The following is a 5,983-nucleotide window of genomic DNA, read 5'->3' on the forward strand; positions in this document are numbered from 1 at the left end:
GTATCCATGGGTCACCCCATGGACTTAGTCCAACATAAGGAATCTTGGATCACAAGCCCACATATAAAAGAACGAATGATTTACACAATCAACCCATATATTTAATTAGTCTCCTTTTGATCACTTAATTAATTCCAAATTAATTCTTGATCAATACTAATTAAATAAGCTTATTAATATATTAGAACTTATAATATATTAATAAACCTTAAGTGTTATTTCTTTCATTTTACTCTATCCAAATGAATGATGCCATGCAACCCAAATGGACCATGTCGGGCCGGGTCAAGTCTTACCAATTATAGTTATGGACTTAGACATTAATCCAACAGTATGTGCTAGGGCTGAACAGGAAAATGGTGTCGTCATCTTCCTCATTCCCTTCCATCTGCACCACTCTAATTGATAAATAGAGATATCAGGAAGAATTTTTATCATGTCGTACGCTCCAATATTCACATAATCAAATCCTACTATTTATATTGATAGCTTGCAAAAACCTTTAGTATCAATTTAAATTGTTTACATATTTTCCCTCATAAATGTTACCCCTGTTCATCGATGCTGATCTTGATCATTGGTGATATATATAGCTATGATGGTGGAGTTAAATTCACAGCCTTGTCCATGTTTCATATGTTGATATTTTTAATTTGGGAATCGATTTCTAGTGGTTTGAATTCGAGTGATTCTACTTCAAACTCACTATACAATTTGGACTATAGTCCAATTCATGGAACCCTATCCGATCAAATTATCGTATGTTCCTCATCCATTGGGGCATTTGATTGGATGCCTCTAGATATGTTTATGAAAATAATCAAGTTTCTCAGGAAAAAAAGAAACTGCTAGACTCACATGTGTTTGCAAATCGTGGAAATTCATGGTCTCAGATAACATGCTATGTATTTTCTTTCTTGAGAACCAACATGATCCTTGGGACTCAATTTTCTTTGCGAAAACTAACTTATGATCTGATTTTCCTTTCCGGTAGGTTTTCATTTTCTTAATTTTCAGCTTTATTGGATGTTTATAGAGTGAATATTGAATTTTATGAACTATTATTTATGCTGATTTGAGAGGAATTTTCAATTCAATCACACAAGACTCAAACACTTGAATTGCATCTTGGGTCATCTTCGAATTCGGAAGAAGATTACCAACCAACTCAAAACATGTAAACTCACATCTTCATCATCATAAGTAGTAGAGAGCACATTCAAAAATGTGGGTGAAGATAAATAAATATCATAGAGCAATTTTGTCTTGCAATTGGAGTGAACTTTTGAAGTGCATGTTTTGTCAAAACGTGAATCATGAAAATTTATCTTCACATTAGTATATGGGTTTTCATTGTATGTTTTTGTACTTTGAAGTTTGCATTTTATAATTTTTTTTATATAAAAAGTTTATTTATTGTCTTTAAAAGGGTATTGCAGTTTGTAAATTTTAATGAACATATGAGTGTATATTTGTGTGTATGCTAAAACATATGTGTATGTTTTTTGTAAAAACATAAAACATACATGGAGAAGAATAACTTAAAAACATAAAAATTATTGTTTAGGGGTAATATAGTCATTTTGTACAGTCAGTCGGTTATAAAATCAAACAAACAAGTTTCGGTTATAAATTAATTCAGTCAGAACTTATAACCCAGTCAGCTTCTAACCAAGTCAGTAACTATCAAACGACCCTTAACTTTAATATTGAAGAAACCGGGAAGCACTGAAAGATGCAACTTCAAGAAATCAAAGAGTTGAGGAACAAATCTTATGAAAATGAAAGCATCTACAAAAACAAGACAAAAGCATTTCACGACAGGCACATCACTCGAAAGCATTTTATTCCGAGCCAAAAAGTTCTTCTTTATCATTCACGCTTAAAGCTATTCCCGGGAAAGTTGCGATCTCGATGGCACGGACCTTTTATTGTTATAAAAGCATTTGAACACGGTGCGGTTGAAATTAAGAGTTTGGAAACGAATCAAATATTCAAAGTGAATGGGCATCGTTTAAAATCATTTTATGAAGGCTTTATACGGGAGAATTTGACAATGTAACACTGGAAACTCTGATTTACGAAGGTTGACGGAAGCGGGGCTATGTATTGGAAAAAACGTTAAATAAATGCATCATAAAATAATAATCTCTGTTTAAACTTTTGGTATTTCTAAGATTGAAATTAGTCAAAAAAAAAAGTTGTGCGGGTGCCCGCGCATGCCTTGCGCGACCCAGACCCAGCGTGCAGTTTTCGAGCTCCAAAATTACTCCCACATGGGGTTGCATCTGATTAGTACACGCGGTCTAACTCCACCCTCGCAGCTCCTTGCGCGACCAAGATCAAAAATCCCAATCCCCCTTGCACGACCCATCAGACCCATAACCCTGCCCATATCCGCTTTTGACCAACCTAACTACCGGAACCGACCCACTTTTTGACACGTTAACCCGGTTCAACCCAACCCGACCCACCATTATTACCCTTTCACCCATCGGATCCACTGTAACATCCCAAAATTTGAGGCAAAAAAAATTCCTTTTTTAAATTAAGTAAATCCTAAAATATGTTACCAAAACATTGTCAATATTACATCAGGTTTAAACCACAATGTCGTGTCTCAAAATCATAACATCATAAGTGATGGAAATCAGAGTACAATCCAAGAAGCTCATTACGGAAATCATGTGTGAATGTGTGATGCGCTGCTACACCGCCGGCTCCTTCCCATTAGACGAAGAGGTACCTTAACAAAACTGAAACTATAAGCACAAAGCTTAGTGAGTTCCCCCATCATACCACATACTATATAATATCATCGGTATCTTTCAACCAGTAACTGCCATCGGTATCTTTCAACCAGTATTTGTCATCGGTATCTTTCAACCGGTAACTATCATCGGCATCGTTCAACCGGTAACTACCATCGGTATCTTTCAACCGGAACTAGGGACTATTTCACCTCTACCACTATCATACAATAACAAGATATAATCATACAGTCAGCCAGTCAGGCATAACTTGGTACTGAACTACCCCTTGATCTTAAAGACCGATTTCAGGGAAATACTAATCCCTACCACTACCATTAACACACGTATCATATCACACACGCATATCTCATGACCAAAGCATATAACCATACCAAGATAATTATCACAAAGACAATTATCTACCAAATACCCTTGTTGGTGGGCCGACATTATGGCCTTAGACCCACCCCTACTGGAAGGTAACTCACCTCGAACGAGTAGCTGCTAATAATCTGCGCGGGAAATCTATGTATGTTGCTACTCCGGAAATCCTCCGGCTATAATCCCCACAAACACTTAATCAAAGTTTGATATCTATTCTTAGGGTAAAATAACCATTTTACCCCCGACCAAGTCCAAGTCAAAGTCAACTTCCAGTTGACTTGACTCGCCGAGTTGGGCCGCCAACTCGTCGTGTCCCTATCCCTTTAACTGTCCTCATCCACGTCTCTACTCATCGAGTTTAGCAATGACTCAACGGGTTCTCCTTCTATATAAATCATCGAAGGATCCTTCATCCGAATCGTCGAGTTATGTGAACAACTCGTCGAGTTTATCCTCATCCTATGAACCAGTCCTTTCTTAGACTCGCCGATTTGTAAGAACAACTCGTCAAGTTCATCTTCAAATGTTGGGAGATTGCCTTGGACTCTCCGAGTTGGCTCATGCACTCGCCGAGTTCGATGAACTCTAGGACTATGGCTTAGCCCAATACGTTGGGTCACTCCCCTGGACCCTCTAAAACCTTTCCAACACTCAACTGGGTCTCTTTGACCCGTAACAAAAAAGGGGAGTCTAACCTCGGACTCGCCGAGTCCCAAGAACGACTCGCCGAGTCGATACTGTCCAAGTCTATTTCTTCGATTTCTGGTGTATAACTCTTTTCCAAATGATAAATATAGATCCCTAAACTCAATCTAGGACGTAAAGTTATGAACTTTACGTGCATGCATGAGACTTTGAGCAGAAAAGGATCTAAAAGAGACTCTTAAGTTGCATGGGGGCTTCTATGGGTGCTACAGCAACCCTTTTCTGCCTTGTAACTCCTTCATGGACGTAGATCTGAAGCCTCAACCCCCAACCATGCTTGCAATCATGGTTGGTCACCAAGAATGGCTTATAAAAGCCCTAAATTTCGCCAAAAAGGGATCTAGCAAATGAACAAGCAAGGTATCGACTTTATACCTTCTGGGAACTGCAAATGATGCACAAACTTGAACTCCCTTGGTCTTCTCTTGATCCCTCTAGGCCCTTCCTTCTTCGTTGTGATCAAAATCACCAAAAATCACCAAAAATGCCTTTAGATCTTCACACACACAGTTAGGGTTTACTATGGGGGTTTCTGGAAGCAATAGGGATGAAGGGTGGATGAATGAGATGCTTAAATAGGGTGCAAACCCTTAGATTAGGGTTTTGTCAACTCAGAGTCTATTTGTCGAGTCTGGAGGCCGACTCGACAAGTCCGTCATATAAATCTCGTATCCAATCCGCTTCTACTCAAAGAGTGGGGACTTCAACTCGCCGAGTCCCAGGCCAAAAATGCAAAATAATTAAATAAAATACATACCAGGAACCAGGTGCTACAAATTTCCCCCCACTTATTTTAGACTTCGTCCTCGAAGTTTGCTGCTCGTTCCTGGAAAAGCTCTAGGTAATGCTCCATCCTCTCATCCACTGGCTCCTAAGTCCATTCCGAGCCCTTCCAGTGCTACCATTGCACCTTCACCAGCTTGACCCTCTTGTTCCTCAGATCCTTTGACTTCCGGTTGAGGATCGCTACAGGCCGCTCGATGTAATTCAGGCTGTCATCGACCTGAATATCCTCTAAAGTTGCCATTGTCGAATTGTCCACCAAACATTTACGTAACTGGGAGACGTGAAAAGTGCTATGAATCTGACTGGGTTTGGCTGGCAGGTCTAGCCTATACGCCACTTTGCCCACCCGGGCTACAACCCTGAAGGGTCCGATATACCTGGGGCCCAACTTGCCCCTCTTCTTGAATCGAATGATGCCCTTCCAAGGCGACACCTTCAAGAGCACCATGTCCCCAACCTGGAACTCCAGGTCCGACCGACGCTTGTCGGCATAACTTTTCTGCCGACTCTGAGCAGTCTGAAGCCTGCTCCGGACCTGTTGGATCCTCTCCGTAGTCTTGAGTACCACTTCGGTACTCCCCATGACCCTCTGCCCAACCTCTCCCCAGCATATCGAGGTCATGCACTTCCTCCCATACAACATCTAGAAAGGAGGACGGTCGATGCTCGCATGATAACTATTGTTATAGGAGAACTAAGTATCCCAACTACCTCCGAAGTCTATAACACACGCCCGCAGCATGTCCTCCAAGGTCCTCATGGTCCGCTCACTCTGACCATCTGTCCACGGGTGAAAGGCGGTGCTAAAATGCAGACGAGTACCCAGCGCGTCATGAAACTTCTTCCAAAACGTGGAAGTGAACCGCACATCCCTTTCTGAAATCACCGAAACTGGCACCCCGTGCCTTGCCACCACCTCCCTGATATAGATATCGGCCAACCTTTCGGCCGAAATACTCTCCTGAATCGGAATAAAATGGGTGCTCTTGGTCAATCGATCGACGATGACCCAATTTGAATCTACGCCTCGCGCGGTACTGGGAAGCTTCGTGATAAAATCCATCGTAATATCTTCCCATTTCCACAGCGGGATATCCAATGGCTAGACCTTTCCGTGAGGTCTCTGTTTCTCATCCTTAACCTTCCTGCAGGTCAGGCACCAATCGTCAAGACGAAGATCCCTATACATCTTCGTTGCCCCGGGATGAATAGAGAACCTGGATTTGTGCGCCTCTTCCATCAACGTCTAATGCACGCCTCCATGATATGGGACCCACACCCTTCGATGCAAAGTCAACAATCCCCGACTATCATAGTCAAAGGAGGAAACCTGACCCACGATTCGCTCGCTCTTC

This window comes from Lactuca sativa, chromosome 1, assembly GCF_002870075.4.
Source record: "Lactuca sativa cultivar Salinas chromosome 1, Lsat_Salinas_v11, whole genome shotgun sequence".
Classification (NCBI taxonomy): Eukaryota; Viridiplantae; Streptophyta; class Magnoliopsida; order Asterales; family Asteraceae; genus Lactuca; species Lactuca sativa.